At 31.9% G+C, this 18,514-nt stretch overlaps 1 protein-coding gene across 1 annotated transcript in view; it reads right to left on the bottom strand.

Annotated features, from left to right (window-relative positions):
• Positions 1-18,514, bottom strand: part of LOC115885613 (lachesin-like) — a 149,523-nt gene that overhangs the window by 21,694 nt on the left and 109,315 nt on the right. The window lies entirely within an intron of this gene.

The raw sequence follows: 18,514 nt of genomic DNA, 5'->3' as shown, positions 1-18,514 counted from the left end.
CGGAAGCCTTAATCCTTCTCTAGGAAGACCTGCTATTCACCAACAGGGAATGCTTCACGAAACGGCAGCCAGTTCTTCACGACGACATTCGGACGGTGGGTACACAAGAAGTGATGCAAGGATTTCATTTCCTTCACAAAATCAGATTTCAACCGGAAATCTCCCTCCAGGATATAGATAGAGAACTATATATCTTGACTAGTCCAACTCACAAAAAGGCATAAATATAAAACGATGTTCTAGAATATTTTCTCCTCAGCCATATTCCATATCCGGTCAATGAACGAACTTAACTCACAAATTCCACAATTAAATGAACAAGTTGCACATTGCGATCCACATCAAAAATAACCAATTTAACTACGAAATTTTATCTGATAATTATAAAATTTCAATAACCAAAACAAAGGATAAATAAATCCAAAAACATCTGATTTGATCTGACAGTGACAAGTGACAAGTGATGATCAAAGATATAGAGAGGTCGACAAAAAGCCTACTGCTGGTCGGCATCAGTGACAATAATGTGTAGCCACGGGGGTGTCACTTGTCTGGGAAAACAGGCAACAGTCAAATTTAAACGTGCCAGGACCAACGACAAAGAAAACAACATCTGCCAGGCATTGTTTTTCTTTGTCACTCACATTGCTTAAATCATGATACCGCGGCAATTTTGCCAACAAAGAAGCTGGCCGGGCTGTCCTGGCAAGTGATTTAAAACAATTTTGCTTTTTTACAATATTAAATTACCATTTGGATGTATTTAATGCGATTATTCAGTTAACTGGTAAGTCAGAAATTACACACAAATACTTTATTCGTAAATACAACTAAGGTGTAAACGTATTTTTGTATTTTTAGATATCAACTTTTGCAAAGACCCGCCGATAGAACTTGCCTGGCAGCGTACCTGTTTAACTAAACGTATTATTTCCTGATAATAATATCAAAACACGTAAGTACCTCTATAATTTATGATAAAAAATGATTTTGATTATGTTTTATATTATTTAAATACTTTCTAACCTCAAATAATAGTAAGATCCTAGTTTATATCGCACAGCCCGTTCAAAACTGTATTGTCTTGAAAAAATGTTTACAAAACAAACAATTATTACAAAAACAATGCCCTTTTAATCTGATTTATACCTCAGAAGGATGCCAGTAAAATTTTATTAAATCAACATTATATTATTTGGCCATTAATACGCAAAAAGGAGCATATTGCCTTAACTTAAATTTTCTTTTACTTCTCCTGACAATGTTCTCTATATTCTCTATTTTGAGTTAGTAAACTTTTGAACGGGATATGCGATATATAAAATACATAATATATCCAAGGGTATGATCTGATAAAAGTATTTTTTGATGCATTTTTTGGTTGTTTATGGACATTGGCTTGGTTTATGTTTTATTCAGCTTATATTTATTTGGTATAACAGTTTTTTTTTGCCTTTGGAATGGCATGCATTGAGGCTAGATAGTGTTTCATTAGATCATTAAAGGAATTTAAATTAGCATATATTTTTTGTGATATTAGTGTGTTATCATGATACAGGTAGTTGTATCATAGTGCCTTATGCATGTTATTTACCTATTATATACTTATGTATTATCAGTAAATAGATGATAACATACTACTAAAATGTCTTTTTAATAGTATGTTTATCTTTCCAATTCACTAGTTATTTGCAAAATGTATTTTGAACTAATTTAAGTCATTAATTGATCATCTTTCTTTTCAGGTTCCGGGATATTCTTTTTCATTGTTAAAAAAATATATATATATATTTCAATATTATTGTAATATAAATCGCAGCTCTAAAAAATAAATGATATTGTTTACTAATGTGTAATTTATTTACTATGAATTTTCTCTGAAAATAATAAGCCTTTAATAATATCATTGATTTGCTGTGTAAAGTTAATAGACATATTTTTTAATACGTTAAATTATATTAAAGTAATAAAAGATATGTTTATTAACTTTAAACAGTAAGTCAGTGATACTTATAAAAATATTTTTTTTTAAATTTCCCCTCTTTTAAGCCCCGCCCCTCCAATTCCCCTCAATTTAGCTAGTACTGCCAGGCGACACCAGGTGGCGTCTGTTTCCATTTTTCAACATGAAGTTAGCATTTCTTTAATGTACCTATTCTCTGTGTGTAGCTGAATAATATCGCGGTGTATATCGGGTTGCATAATTGTAAAATTTAAATAAAATATTATTTAACAATAAAATTATAGTAAACATGATGCAAAAATAATAGTTATTGGCGATAATTTATGAGCTAGCACACAGAGGTCGTTGCGAGGGAATTTGACTGTTACAGCAGTTTGGGTGTTGATAAAAACTCTAATTAGATTTCATTCATACATTCTATCTAAAGTTTTAATTCTTTTCAACAATTGTTTTCCTTAGTAGAATTCTCCATAACTAGATGCAACATCACGCGGAAAAGCTGAAGCTTTGGGTTTTTAGGAGGTATTGGTTAGATTGTGTATACTTTGCGTTGTGGCATAAATACGAACTAAATGAAGGTATTTCTCAAAACATGTCCTTTGACGTCACGGACACCCAGGGAAATGGAAACGGCTTTCTGAATAAACGTGATATCATAAAAGTTAAATAGCCACACAATAGCGTATTAAGCGAGGTGGGTAAATATGCGTTTCCACATGAGGAAATGGGATTTTCTTTGCCGTGAACAGAGTGTTGTAATTGCAAAACTGGTTTCTTCAACGTTGCTTTACAGGTTTTTAGAAAAAAAATCGGTTCTTGGGAATGCCTTAATATATATTAGACTAAGAGTTCTTTGAGAACTCATGGTTTTGTAGGAAATTCTCTGCTCTACAAAAATGGTTTCTTATAATTAGTCGATTAAATTAACCTTTTAAAAGATATTCATTGTCAAACTTCAATGCACAATAATTTTAACAGTTTTTTGATTGATAATTCGAACAATTACAATTTATTTATATTTTTTATTATTCCAGGATAGCTTCATTCGGCCTATTCCCCTTTTGTCCCCCTCTATTTTACCCTGGAGAATGAGACGCAGAAAGTGATAGTGTTCTCCACGTAGTATGTGTCCCAAATAGGCTATTTTTCTCTTATTGATGATTTCGAATAGTTCACGTTGTTCTAGACTAGTTCTTCTGAGAATGTCTTTATTCCTAACACGGTCGACTCAGGGCACCCTTAGCATTCGTCGTAGGGTCCGCATTTCGAAGGCTTCAATTCGGTTTATTGTTGCTACCTTCAGTGTCCATGCTTCCACACCACATAACAAAACAGACCAGACATATTCTGTATCTGAGGGCGAAGTTCAAGTTCCTATCTGTGAGAAACCTTTGAAGTTTAAGAAAAGTAGATCTTACTTGTTCGATCCTGCATTTGATCTCCTGATCTCGATCCCACGCTTCGTTAACCATGAATCCCAAATATTTAAATTGTGTGACCTGCTTGATGACCTTTATCGATTTTCGAAAGAAATCAGTACATGTATATTATTTCGTATATTTTTCATTTTATTCATGTTATGGAAAGCACTGTTCATTAAAATGTTGTATCCTATGTTATAGGGCTTGTTTCTCTCTACAATTTCCTGTCTCACAATGTACCGTTTGTGTCCGGGAAGGATTCATAATTTCATAGTTGTCGATTTTCGAAAGAAATCAGTACATGTATATTATTTCGTATATTTTTCATATTATTCATGTTGTGGAAAGCACTGTTCATTAAAATGTTGTATCCTATGTTATAGGGCTTGTTTCTCTCTACAATTTCCTGTCTCACTATGTACCGTTTGTGTCCGGGAAGGATTCATAGTTTCATAGTTGTCGATTTTCGAAAGAAATCAGTACATGTATATTATTTCGTATATTTTTCATTTTATTCATGTTGTGGAAAGCACTGTTCATTAAAATGTTGTATCCTATGTTATAGGGCTTGTTTCTCTCTACAATTTCCTGTCTCACTATGTACCGTTTGTGTCCGGGAAGGATTCATAGTTTCATAGTTGTCGATTTACGAAAGAAATCAGTACATGTATATTATTTCGTATATTTTTCATTTTATTCATGTTATGGAAAGCACTGTTCATTAAAATGTTGTATCCTATGTTATAGGGCTTGTTTCTCTCTACAATTTCCTGTCTCACTATGTACCGTTTGTGTCCGGGAAGGATTCATAGTTTCATAGTTGTCGATTTACGAAAGAAATCAGTACATGTATATTATTTCGTATATTTTTCATTTTATTCATGTTGTGGAAAGCACTGTTCATTAAAATGTTGTATCCTATGTTATAGGGCTTGTTTCTCTCTACAATTTCCTGTCTCACAATGTACCGTTTGTGTCCGGGAAGGATTCATAATTTCATAGTTGTCGATTTTCGAAAGAAATCAGTACATGTATATTATTTCGTATATTTTTCATTTTATTCATGTTGTGGAAAGCACTGTTCATTAAAATGTTGTATCCTATGTTATAGGGCTTGTTTCTCTCTACAATTTCCTGTCTCACAATGTACCGTTTGTGTCCGGGAAGGATTCATAGTTTCATAGTTGTCGATTTACGAAAGAAATCAGTACATGTATATTATTTCGTATATTTTTCATTTTATTCATGTTGTGGAAAGCACTGTTCATTAAAATGTTGTATCCTATGTTATAGGGCTTGTTTCTCTCTACAATTTCCTGTCTCACTATGTACCGTTTGTGTCCGGGAAGGATTCATAGTTTCATAGTTGTCGATTTACGAAAGAAATCAGTACATGTATATTATTTCGTATATTTTTCATTTTATTCATGTTATGGAAAGCACTGTTCATTAAAATGTTGTATCCTATGTTATAGGGCTTGTTTCTCTCTACAATTTCCTGTCTCACAATGTACCGTTTGTGTCCGGGAAGGATTCATAATTTCATAGTTGTCGATTTACGAAAGAAATCAGTACATGTATATTATTTCGAATATTTTTCATTTTATTCATGTTGTGGAAAGCACTGTTCATTAAAATGTTGTATCCTATGTTATAGGGCTTGTTTCTCTCTACAATTTCCTGCCTCACAATGTACCGTTTGTGTCCGGGAAGGATTCATAGTTTCATAGTTGTCGATTTACGAAAGAAATCAGTACATGTATATTATTTCGTATATTTTTCATTTTATTCATGTTGTGGAAAGCACTGTTCATTAAAATGTTGTATCCTATGTTATAGGGCTTGTTTCTCTCTACAATTTCCTGCCTCACAATGTACCGTTTGTGTCCGGGAAGGGTTCATAGTTTCATAGTTGTCGATTTTCGAAAGAAATCAGTACATGTATATTATTTCGTATATTTTTTCATTTTATTCATATTATGGAAAGCACTGTTCATTAAAATGTTGTATGCTATGTTATGGGGCTTGTTTCTCTCCAAATTTCCTGTTCACAATGTACCGTTGGTGTCGGGGACGGGATCATTGTTTCATAGTTGTCGATTTGACCTTACCATTTAAGTAAATTCTGGTGTTCGGAATGTTGTTTCTGCTGACAGTAATAAATTTAGTTTTTTATAGTATTTATGTTTAAATCCAGTCTTTGGTTTTCATTGTGAACCTTGTTTAGAAGCATTGTCTGCCAATATCACTGTGTCATCTGAATATCGGATATTATTAATTGGAATGCCATTTATTTTCAAATCAATGGGACTGTCGGAGATTGGCTTTGACTCTGAATGCTCTTTCCACATATAAATTAAACAACATTGGAGACAGAATACACCCTTGCCTTACCCCTTTTTTTACTTCAAAATCTTCTGTTTTTTAAATTTTTATTCAAGTTCATATCAATTTCTACGAAATACATAAATCTAAAAGTCCATCAAATTCTTAAATCTGAACACTGAATGAAATGAAACTGAAAACTTTAAACTTAATAACATCTCTTGTTATTATTAATCTTCCATTACGAACTCTATAATGTCTGTACGTTAAATACCTCTCTATTTCTTTTTGCTCTGAGCGAAAGCCCATCACGTCAAATAGCGCTCCTTTCCGAATCGAACCGTACGATTAAGCCCGCTTCTAATTGGCTATAAATCCGCTTATAAATTAATCGAGTAGACGCATATCAAAAATTAATTCTTTCCATTTTGAGGGTGAAGTGTTCATTAGATGCTGCGGTACTGCATTCGTAGCTCTATGCAAAATATCTTTAATTTTAAGTAACTGAACTTTAATTTTTAGTTAAAAAAAAGTTAGAAATAGCAAGTAAAAATCTAAATGTCTTCAAAATATTATTTTTTTTATTATTTATTTCGTTCTTTTAGTGACCCCAAAATAGTTAAAATTGTGACCCTTCCAAATAATAACAGGAAAAGGCAGGAGTAAAATAAGACACCTTAATAATGGGCTCCCTCAAGTGCAAATAGTTTAGAATAATTACTGCAAATAAATATTTTAGTAACTACTAATTTCGCTGCTAACTACTAAATCACAATGGATAAAAAACATTTAAGTTGTGTAGTTTGTAAAAAAGTTACTAGTGACAAAGTTATTGTTTTTGATGAAGGCAAACTACAAAAATGCAAAGAATTTTTAAAAGTGCGCCAACAACATGGTTTAAAATTTAAAGAAGTGGTTTTACCAGAAAACGTAGTCCCGACAAAAGGATACCATGTACAGAGCTAAAAAAATAAGTATTCTGGAATTTTATTAAAGTACCATTGTTAATCTTTCTAAATAGATTCAAAAGTAAGTAAAAGTGCTTTACTTTTATGCTTAGGCGTTAAAATGACTTTTTTATATTGTCAATCAGGTCGCAAAAATTAATAATAATATAATATGTCACAAAAGTATAATAATAATTATACTTTTGTGACGTTTGAAAAAAATATATTTTATATTATTCTAATTTATAAATAATTATTCGTCTTTTTATTCTTTCAGATACAAAATACTTAAATTAAAAAGTCTACTTATTGAAAGGATTTCAATCATACACTTTTATTAAGAAATGTTTCTTTTTATTTATTCAATATTAGTTATTTTTTTTTAAATTTTTACGACTCCAAAATGCTGTTACGTCAGCCGCATCGGCTGCCGACGGGTCTCAATAAACTATCTTTCTCGCGCTTATAGATACTCATAAGACTTTATTGTCGCGCTCATTTAAAATCTTTATTCGCGTCTGGCAAGTATTAAATCCCATTGAATTCGTCTGGCGCTGTAAAAATTTTAGAATGCCTAAAGTATGTTTTCCAGGTATAATAATTAAACATATTTGGAATGGTCGGCTTACACTTTAAACCCGAAAAAAAGTCTGGCATACTTATTTCTAGGTTAAATAGATGCTAAAATTTAAGAACAAACAAATTTCAAGTTGCCTAAAGAATGTTTTTTGGATTTATTTTTTTGCAAATGTTATGGGTTGCGCAGTAGCGAAATACCCCCAAACCCCCAGCCAGACTTAGGATTCTGGGTTCACCAGTTAATAAACTATACATTTTTAGTTATTCTAGCTTGCCTAAAATATATGTTCTCTAAATATGTCGTCAGCTCTTAGGCTATGAGTGTCTGCGGGTGGTCGTGTTGTAGTCATGTCCCATGACAAATCTTACTGTAGGCTTGCCCAATAAATTCTTTCTCCTTTAACTCTACGTATATTTCAGCTTGTTAAGCCTTTTTCAAGAGTTTTTTTAAAACTAACCATCTGTCACATCTGTCACTGTCAAGGATCCTCCCGTCGGACAAACTATATTAATATTTTATGTACCAATTAATATTAAAACTTTTAAACCCATATACTTTTACATATAAAAAAATATGGAAATATATTTTCATGCTTTTTTTCCTGGAAAGACTTGAAGCAAGACGTGCACAGACGATCACATATTTAGGGTTGTTGTCAAAGACTGGATAGGGGAAATTTAATATTTTTTTCTTTATGAATATATTCATAAAGAAATCAATTTATTCATAAATTCACGAATTTTCTTGTTCGGCTTTGGTTCCGTGACAGCTGTGACACTAACTAATCGAAAATTTCGCCGGGAAAAATTCCATTAACACGAAAAAAATATTTACAGCCTATAAAATAATAGGACTTTTATGGTAAACGTACTCTTTATATCCTTGAACGTCCCACAAGGAGATTAAAAATTAAATTACCAAGTAAATAAATAAATAGGATATGAATAAATCTCTTAATTATTATAAAATATTCTGTAGATCAGATAATAGAGCTATTAATGGGATATAACAATTTAATTACATTTTCTGGGTACTAAAAATAAATAGGTCGAAAATAGAATCGATCCAAGTAAACTCAATAAATAAATTAAAATGTTAAACAATAAACTTTAATGAGTATTGTGAATATTATAATGTGTTACGTAGTTAAATTTGGAAATTTAATACATTAAATCATAAACGTAATGAAATTAATAATAAAAGGAAGTTTGGAATAAAAATATATTTGATTTATTAAACTTATTGATTAAAATAAATTACTAAATTACTAAAAAATCAATTTTTTTAAAAATATTAGTATTTATTTGTAAAAACAGAACAAATAAGAAATATCGATGACAAAGTTTTAATAATTTAAGCCTAGAATTTAATTAAAAAATGGATGACTTCTCTTCTGTCTAAACCCGATAGCTAATTTAATAGAGAAACATGGATTGGGGTATCTAAAATTAGAGCCCTTTAAAGTTTTAGACCACTCTCCATGTCGGATCTATCCCTTACAAGACCCTTACAATAGTTTGACCGCGGTTAACCGCCACTTAGGCACGATATCAGAAACGGGTCGTGGAAATAAATGTCATACCAAAGCTGTTTATACTATTTGGGGCTTTAATTAAAACCCTAAAGAATATATTTAAGGTTTCGGTTTACTTCCAGCCTCTCGAGATTCTCACAAAACAGAACAAAACGTATAGTTAAATATATAACAAATTGTTAATAAAAACGAATTCAACAAAAAGAACCAAACATCTCATGATTTAAAAATATAATTAAAACCAAAGATATTTAAACTCGGGCGATACAATGATCCATTCGTAAAACGCTCTAATGCTTCATCACACATTGGTTTGCGAAAATCAACGAGTGCAAGAGAGAATGGATAGAGAAGGAAATAGGGGTATCTGCTCGATGGCAACAATGTAGTTGTGTACAAAGATTAGACGTTTGAGGTCAATTTCCAGTGGCGTGCCGATCGACCGACAGTATTTTAAGGAAATTAAAATAATTGTTTAATGAGTTAAAATAAAATAATAATAAAACTTACATCTTACATATTTGTCGCATTGTAAAAAAATAAGTTGAGGGACGATAGCGAAATAAAATAAAAACCGGCATAATTTTTTATTATAAGATGGCTTTTCACATAAGAATAACGATTAAAAAATTAATTACTTACTTAAGGCTTACTTTATTTTATTAAATAAAATATCAAATTTTAGGTGTATTAGTAAATGCAGTTTCAATATCTTGTTCCAAACTTTGTTCGTCTCCGGCGAATGAGATTCCCTCTATTAGCAATAACAAAATAAAATAGTTATTTTAACCTAATACAATATTTTATATATAAAATAATACAAACTTTATTATTATATAACTATATGAATTTATAACTACAATAAAAAACAGTGAATAAAATTTAAAATGTGCCTTATAATTTTTTAAACGGTTTTATTTAGCTTTAAAATTAGAAATTGAAATTTAAGTAGGTACCTTCCTGTTGTCAGATTGATCTGAAATTTGGTACACACCTTTAGTTCCGATGACAATACAATATAGTAATATCGATAACATTGTAAATCTAAGATGGCCGCCGGTACAAAATGGCGGATTTCATATTTTTCCACAACCCCCTCAATATGGGTATCAAATGAAAGGGCTACACTAGTAGAATACTGTGATTATGACAAAATTTAAAATCCAAGATGGACGTCGTTACAAAATGGCGTATTAGGTGAGGGCATGAGTAGTCGTGTCCAGAACAGTTGTGTCCAAGATTGTGTGACGTTAGAAGGACAGATAAAAAAATAGGTGATTAGATGTACCTACGTAGTTAGCGGTAGCTTTACCACCCAAGTTAAGGTAATAGGTTAAAACGTGCTTAGGACTGTATGGCATTAGGGTGGCTAAAAATGTAATGTCGCAAGCGTTTTCCCCTCAAGATTGGGCGCCTCTTGTTGTATATTATAGCCTTGCCCCTCTACTGAACCTCTGGGGGGGTCGACCGTTAAAATGTCCATTAATCGTGGGAACAACATGGAAACAGTAAATAAAAAAACAAACAAAAATAAAAAATCGGTAAAAAAACTTTTAAGTTAAACGGTTTTATCTTATGTGCACTGTAAACTAGAAAATAATAATAACAATTAGGTATTTTGAACTTCTAGTTCAGAAATATTTTAGTACTAGGCAGAATAGCTTTTAGGCATATTAGACTAAAATAAAAACGTGGGGCCCCTCTGAAATCCTACCTATGGCAAAGCATATCTTTATACTTTGGTAGATCATGAGCTCGGCGTTCGCTGGTGAAGCCGCCACGGCTGGTTATTGATTGTCAAAATCTCCAGTTACGATTATAGTAAGTCGATGCAATCCACACTTAGTATAGAAGAAAGTATTACAGCAATAGTTAATGGGCCCCACGTTTTTATTTTAGTCTAATATGCCTAAAAGCTATTCTGCCTAGTACTAAAATATTTCTGAACTAGAAATTCAAAATACCTAATTGTTATTATTATTTTCTAGTTTTCAGTGCACATAAGATAAAACCCTTTAACTTAAAAGTTTTTTTACCGATTTTATTAGTTCACAATTATTCATTAATGAGGGAATAAGAAGTAAGAAAATTCAACATTTATTTACATTAACTTTCATTTTAGGGATGTTTCAAACACAGTTAATCAGAACTGAAAATATAAGATGTATATTATACCGTATGCTCGAATAAAAACGGCGTCAGCGATGGCTATGAAATGAAGATCGCTATCATTTTATATGTAAATTTATATAGGAAATGCCATCGATCGTCATTTCCAAGCCAACTGGACGCCGTTTTTATTCGATCATACGGTATGTGTATATCTAAACAAAATTATTTGATATTATAATACACAGTCATCAGAAAAGTCTAGCGATAATTTTACAAAATCATAAATAAAATAAAATGGTGATTGTTTAGTAAACGGTTCTTTGTTTAAAAAAATATTTAGTTTTTTTTCTCTTGTTTGCAAAGGAAAATTCATATTGTGTATAAATGATAAAAAGTGCATGTGCAAAGAATTTCAATACAATAAAATGTAAGAAAGTCATAAAATTCATGTAATAAGAACATTAATTATATGTATGTCAAAAGATGTCCATTTACATTATAGCAACCAAAATTTAAAAATAAATAAATAAATAAATAAATGCCTTTATTGTCAAAAAATTTTTCAATTTGTGGACAAAGGTAAACTAACAAACAAAGTAAAAAATAACAAGGTACACAAACAAACAAACAAAAGATAATACAAAACATTATACAAATAATATTGTCAGTCTTATTGTTAAAATAAACATATATAAATGTTTACAATGTCAAAGAACAAAAAAATTAAAATAATATTCAAAATATTTAGCCAGTTTATAGCAAAATATCAATGACCTCTAAATAAATTAATTTCGATGTCATTAGTAAATATAGCAATAGCAAACATTAGACCAGTGTTTTCAAGATCAAATTCGATTTTCAATTCAAATATAATTCATTACGGCGTAGAAAGCCTTGTCTAGTAAATAAGAGTTCAATGCTTTGCGAAATGAAAAAAATGATGTTATGGATTTGATTTCAAATGGCAGGTGATTGTGCATTTTTTTCGAGTTGTATAATATTGAACTTTTAACTAACTCTGAGCGTGGGGTAGGTAGATAAAGATCTTGCTCCGCGTTCCTGAGTGGATAAGTGTGAGATGGCCTTTCTTGAGAAGCTGATACATGTTTACGTATTAGGCAAACGGATTCAAATATAAATAAGGAAGGAAGAGTCAATATTTTTAATTCTCTAAAAAAGCCCCGGCAATGAGTTCTGCTGTTTAGTCCCAGTGAATATCGAACAGCTCTCTTCTGGAGCTTGAAAATGCGGTCAAATTGAGCCGCACAACACGTACCCCAGAATGGAAGGGCATACCTGAGGTGCGACTCAAAAAGTGCATAATAAACAGTTCTAGCCACTGACAAGTTAAGCTCCTTAGAAACAGACCTTAATGCAAAACAGGCAGAGCTCAATTTTTTCGACAAAGCTTCGATATGTATGTCCCATTTCAGAGAATTGTCCACAACAAGCCCTAAGAATTTTACGGATTTTACGACGTCAATGGTGGTGTTGTCAAGTACAAAAGGCTGCAACGAGTTTTTATACGACAAAGCCTTAGTTTTAGAAATGTTGAGACTCAGGAGGTTCGAATCGCACCAAGATTTAATGGTGATTAAGTCATTTGATATAATCCTATGAAGTGCCGCGATGTCCTTGTTGCTCCAAGTGAAGCTAGTGTCGTCCGCAAAAAGACATATTTTGCCACTGATGTTTATGTTAGCAATGTCGTTAATAAAAAGAAGAAACAAAATAGGGCCTAGTACTGAGCCTTGTGGTACTCCACATTCTATTGGCTTGCTAGAAGACAACGTGGTATCCACCCTCACAAGTTGACTTCTGTTGCTCAGATACGACTTAAACCATTCGAGAGATGATCCCCTGAACCCATAGTGCTGCAGTTTATTAATTAGGATCTCATGATTTACACAATCGAACGCCTTAGAAAAATCACAGAAAATTGTTGCTGTAGAATGATGGTTGTTTAGGCTGGAGTAAACTTTATTAAGGAGGGAAAACATAGCGTCATTTGTGGACTTGTTGCTTAGAAATCCAAATTGATATTCAGTAAGTATTTTGTACTTAAACAGAAAAGATACCAGCCTGCTTTTAACCAACCTTTCTATGATCTTAGATAGCGTTGGAAGGAGTGCAATTGGGCGATAGTTAGAAGCTTCATCTTTGTCTCCTCCTTTGTGCAGTGGAATGATTATTGCCGTCTTAAGACATTTTGGAAAAATACCATTTTGGAACGACATGTTTATTAAAGTTGTTAGGTGATTCAGAGTGCTTTCTGGCAGATTCGAAAACATTTTTAAAGTTAGCCCGTCGGTCCCAGAAGAGGATTTATTTTGATGGTATTAATTGTACTGCGAAGCTCTTCAAGAACTACGGGCGAAAAAAAGAAACTGTGTAAGTTTACATTATCATTAGAGAGATAAGAAAGTGGATCATGAGGAGGACATATGGTATTAGTTAAGTTTTTCGCTACATTTACAAAGTAATCGTTAAGGTTCTCAGGCGAGGTAGAGATATTGCTAGACGAAGAAGCTTTGTTTCTCAACTCATTCACAATAGACCATGTTTCCTTAGCAACATTACCAGAATTGACTATTCTCCTATTATAATAAAGGTCCTTAGCGGCTCTTATAGTCTTATGATAAATTTTTCTGTATAGTTTTACGTAATTGTGGAAGAAGAGACTGTCTGAGAATTTTTTTAGTGAGATAATGAACGCATGTTTTTAGAAGATATGCGTAGACCTTTAGTGGTCCAAGGTTTATTATGCTTATTTTTATAGGCCTAAGAGGAAAGGATTTGAACGCTAGACTGGTTAATGTTTTTACGAAAATAGAAAATTCGGTGTCGACATCATAAGAGCTAGTATCCCAGTTGGTTGTTTTACATAAGTGACCGAACTTTTGAGCATTCTTTTCTGAAAAAATACGGCATAATTTACGAGGGGCATTTTTGATTTTGGACTTTATCGAAAATTCAGTTAAAACTGCTTCATGATCAGAGAGACCCGAGCTAAAGACGTTGCAGGCGATGGAGTTAGGATCAAAAGATGACACAACATAGTCTATAGTACTAGAACTGGTATTGGATATTCTGGTAGGTGAGCCTACATGCATGACCATTCCAAAAGAATCAAAAATGGACTGAAGAAACTCCTGAGCAGCACATACACTAAGAAAGTCAATATTAAGATCACCACACAAAATTAATTTGCTTTTCAAGGGCAGGGACTCAAGCAAGCTTAGTGGATTATGACAGAATAATTGCACGTCAGAGTCAGGTGTTCTATAAATACAAATAATGTAAAGGTCATAAGCATTATGGTGGACAATGGAAAATTCGAATACTTTTTCAGATAACAAATCATTGTACCTAGTTACCTCGGAAAAGTCGTTGTTTAAAGACATTATCATAGTACCTCCATGAGAAAAATTTGTTCTATCAAATCTGGCTACTGTGGTATAATTTTTAATAAACACAGGCTCATCAAAATTCAACCAGTGCTCAGTTATGGCAATGATATCAGGAAATTCAAGTTCTTCTAGTAAAAGATATAAACAAAAGCCGTTTAAAATTGTAACGGAACAAAAAAAGTAAGGCCGCAAAATTCCATCTTTGGTACACCCCAATAAAATTTTCACAAAAGGTAGGTAATGGTTTATCAAACCCAAGTAGGTACCTAGATTAGATTTATTCAGATAAGAAAGTACAGTTTTTCGAAAATAGATGTTGTTTATAAATTACAGGCGGTTTATAGAACTTAAATTTAATTTTTAACATTCAATACCCTTTCTTAAAAGGGAAACAGAAATTGTTATTAACTTATTGGTAATTAGTATGTACCATGTATCTTTTTCCTACAAATAATTTAATTAATAAATATATAATTTAAAAAACATAATAAATATATGATTTAAAAAATAAACCTTAAAATATAATTTAGAGATCTGCTATTTTTTATGTCTAGGTACGCCTCTGATCTACAGAGAATAAGATATAATAATATACCTAACCCTACTTATTTGTATTTACCGGTGAAAAGTTAAATTTGGATTTAAATGATACACTCTCTTGTACACAATACATGAATGCATCATATTTTCAAATTAATGTCCACAGAAGTCCACAAAATAACGCACAAATACTATAATACTGCAAATAAAGAATATGGAGCTTGATCGGCGGCATAGCAACATCGCAAAAGGAGAATCTAGGATTTTCCATTCATCCTCGAAGTACGTCGTACTACGCCGGCATATTTCTAAAACTGACGTTGCCAAACTGCTTTTTCTTATTAAAAGAAACACGACCATGATATTTTTATTCCATTATAAAATTTAAAATAGTAAAGCAGTTAAGAATACTAATACCAATATACAGGTAAATCTGGCAAATGTTTTCTGTGTAAGAGAGATGGGAAAATAAGGATAGAATAATGGCTGATGAAGGAGAAAGGTAAACAATTGTATCCCTTGAGTTTAAATATCTTTGATTAAACCCAATTATTTTTATTAAAAAAAACCAGTTTGCGCAAATTAAATGAGAGTGTAAACGGCTCTTTAAACTTTTTCGTTTTTGTTTTGAAGTTTTGAAACACTCTGTATAGATATTAAATATAATGCGAGTGGTAGACATAAACAGCTTAAGGAAAAGCAAGGAACAAATTTATATATTAAACTCTGGGAACAGTTCCTGTTCCCGATCATATTTCATGGGATATAAAAGAACTTTCCTAATAATAAAAATGTCTTATCGATTATGTCCGACATACCCTCGGAGCATTTCAAAATATTTTAAAGTCAAATTTAACTTCATCCCTGTCTTGCAACTTTTTTTATGAATAATTATTCCGAGCTATGTTTTTTTACTAAAGGGGAAGAGAAAAAGTGCTTTCTTTAAATTTATCGTTCGAGTTTTATAAAGCCAAGAAAAACAAAACTGTTTTCTTTTTTTAATCTGACTCGCAAAAAACATTTTGTAATCCGCGAAATTTCTAGAGGCACTTTAAAACTGTCTGCGTTAGTTTGCGTGTTTTTTTTTTATCTTAATTTTAATTATTTGGCCAGTCATATTTTAACTAAGCTTGCAAATTTTTCTCAGTCTCATAAAATGTCGATGCCTAAATTTAGCTATGTTCAGAGTGTAGTACTTTATTATTATCTGGTTCAAAACATCAAAATTGTTAGAAAGTATCAATGGTCTTTCGCCATGTAACAAAAAATATTTTTTTTACTATTTTCACAAGTTTCGAAAGTACCAAAAAAAAACAGAATGTCGAGTCCCGGTTTCTTGAGGTCTTGAAAGAAGTGGGAATTTTCGGTAATTTTGGTACCGGAATTTCCCGGTTCTGTACCCTAGTTCTGACCAATTAAGAAAATATAGTATTATACAGGGTGGTCCAAATTGTATTTCGGAAATTCGGCAACATCTTCTGCAGATAAAAATAAGTAAAAAAGTTCGTATAAATGTATATCCTAAAATGCGGAGATACAAAGTGTAGAAGTTTCATTTTTATTTTGATTTTTTCCAAATAATTTAGTAACGTCAATAATTAGATGAAAATTGGTATCTGGTAGTTTTTTGACATGAGAAATTTGATTTTGAGGTCAATATGATTCCTACTTGTAGAGGGCGCCACCTACATATCTCTTAACTGGTTTGAATACTAATAACTTTTCGTCCGTACCTGTTTTTGTGTCAAAAGTTCGACAGAAACTGTTTTTCTTTGCCGAAAAAATTATGATTAAATTAAAAAAATAAAAATTTCCCGAATTTATCATTTCAGTCAAATAACTATCTAAATAAACAAAATACGAGTAGCGGAAAAAGGGGCCAAAAAACCCTACATATATGCTTATTCTCTGCATTAAGTTCATCAGACCGAAGGGCACATATTGGTGCCCCCTTTCTCTGATAGATATGTTAAAGACACCCGGTAAAATAAACGTAAGTAGTTATATTTATCATCTTATTAAGAAAAAAGTAGAAGTAGTAGTGTCAAAAATATTTCGAACCCCTTAACATAACAAATTAATACAATTTTTTTCATTTTTTGGGTAGGTAGTTTATAGCTGGTTTATAGTAACCAGAAACTTTATTAATATACCTATTTTACTTCCGTTTTAAGATTAAAACTGAACTTGAATATGATTCAGGATCATGATTCTCGTAAAGTCTTCTTTGCTTGGATATTCATTTTGTTATTGCAATTAGGCAGTTTTTTCGAAAAATGCTCCTAATGCCCTTTAAAAAAATTGGCCGATCGTTTCCTGCAACAGTCAGTTCTTCTGCATTTAAAATTGGTAGGTGGATGGAATAAACACTGTTATTTTTTGTTATTATATTATAAAAAGTTTATTTATTTTAATGTATAAATAAATATGTTTATAAAACAGTACAATTTTTGCCTTTTTTATAATTTCCCTTATAATAGTAGTATTCTTTCGTTCTGAAAGAAACTGCAAATTTTCACTTAAACTGATTTATTCCCTACACCACGTTCCCTTTACGTGGTATAGGGAATAAATCAGTTTAAGTGAAAATTTTCAGTTTCAGAATGAAAGAATACTACTAATAATGGCTAATTTAAATTTTCCGCCAGCCAGAATGTGCGATAATGTCTTACGATACGTTTGATACCTATCTCTTTCTTTTTCATATAAAGCACACATAATAAAGAAAGATAGCAATAAAGACGGACGTCCTGCCATGGGGAACGCGGTCCCACTCTTTACTATGGGATTTGTCAGACTCTTTTTATTTGTTTGTCTATGCCCTCGATCTGACCAACGAAAGGCAGAGAATAGCATTTGAGTACAAAACGTACTACTATGGTGAGAGTGCTAGACGCTCTACGCCATCTAGCGGCAGCTGTGACAATCACAGATCGTACCGACAAAATTAAAACCAGCGGCCTACTGGACAAACATGATTGCTTCATCCACGTTACCGTAGATGGAGCTAAGAAGGCTTAGGTAGGGTATATATAAATAAACAAAATACGAGTAGCGGAAAAAGGGGCCAAAAAAAGAAGGCTGTTCCCTTCTGTCTGATGAACTTAATGCAGAGAATAAGCATATATGTAGGGTTTTTTGGCCCCTTTTTCCGCTACTCGTATTTTGTTTATTTATATATACCCTACCTAAGCCTTCTTAGCTCCATCTACGGTAACGTGGATGAAGCAAATAACTATCTAGTCAACGCGTTTATTTTTTTGTCAATAATGACATGTATTGACTATTCTATTATAAATATCTTGGGAACGGTTACTCGTAGCGATTTTTACCAAGATATTTTTTTAGGTAAAAATTCACGAAAATGTATATTTTTTCACTCAGTACTTTTATACAGGTACGGACGAAAAGTTATTAGTCTTCAAACCAGTTAAAAGATATATAGGTAGCGCCCTCTACAAATAATAAGAGTCATTTTGACCAGTGGCGGCTTAACCATAAGGCCAAATGGTCAATGTCATCAAATCAAAAGAAAATTAGGAAAAAACTATTCAAAATATACTTTTTCTAAAACACTTTTTTTCATCCTAAGATATTCTAAACTATTCCCAAAAACCATCAATTTTTTAGATTTATTTTCCTTTAACTAAACGTACAAGTACTTTGTAAGAAACCCATTAAA

This window comes from Sitophilus oryzae, unplaced genomic scaffold (assembly GCF_002938485.1).
Source record: "Sitophilus oryzae breed Bouriz unplaced genomic scaffold, Soryzae_2.0 scaffold_402_pilon_pilon, whole genome shotgun sequence".
In the NCBI taxonomy this organism is placed as follows: Eukaryota; Metazoa; Arthropoda; class Insecta; order Coleoptera; family Curculionidae; genus Sitophilus; species Sitophilus oryzae.
This window is presented reverse-complemented; position numbering and strand designations above follow the sequence as displayed.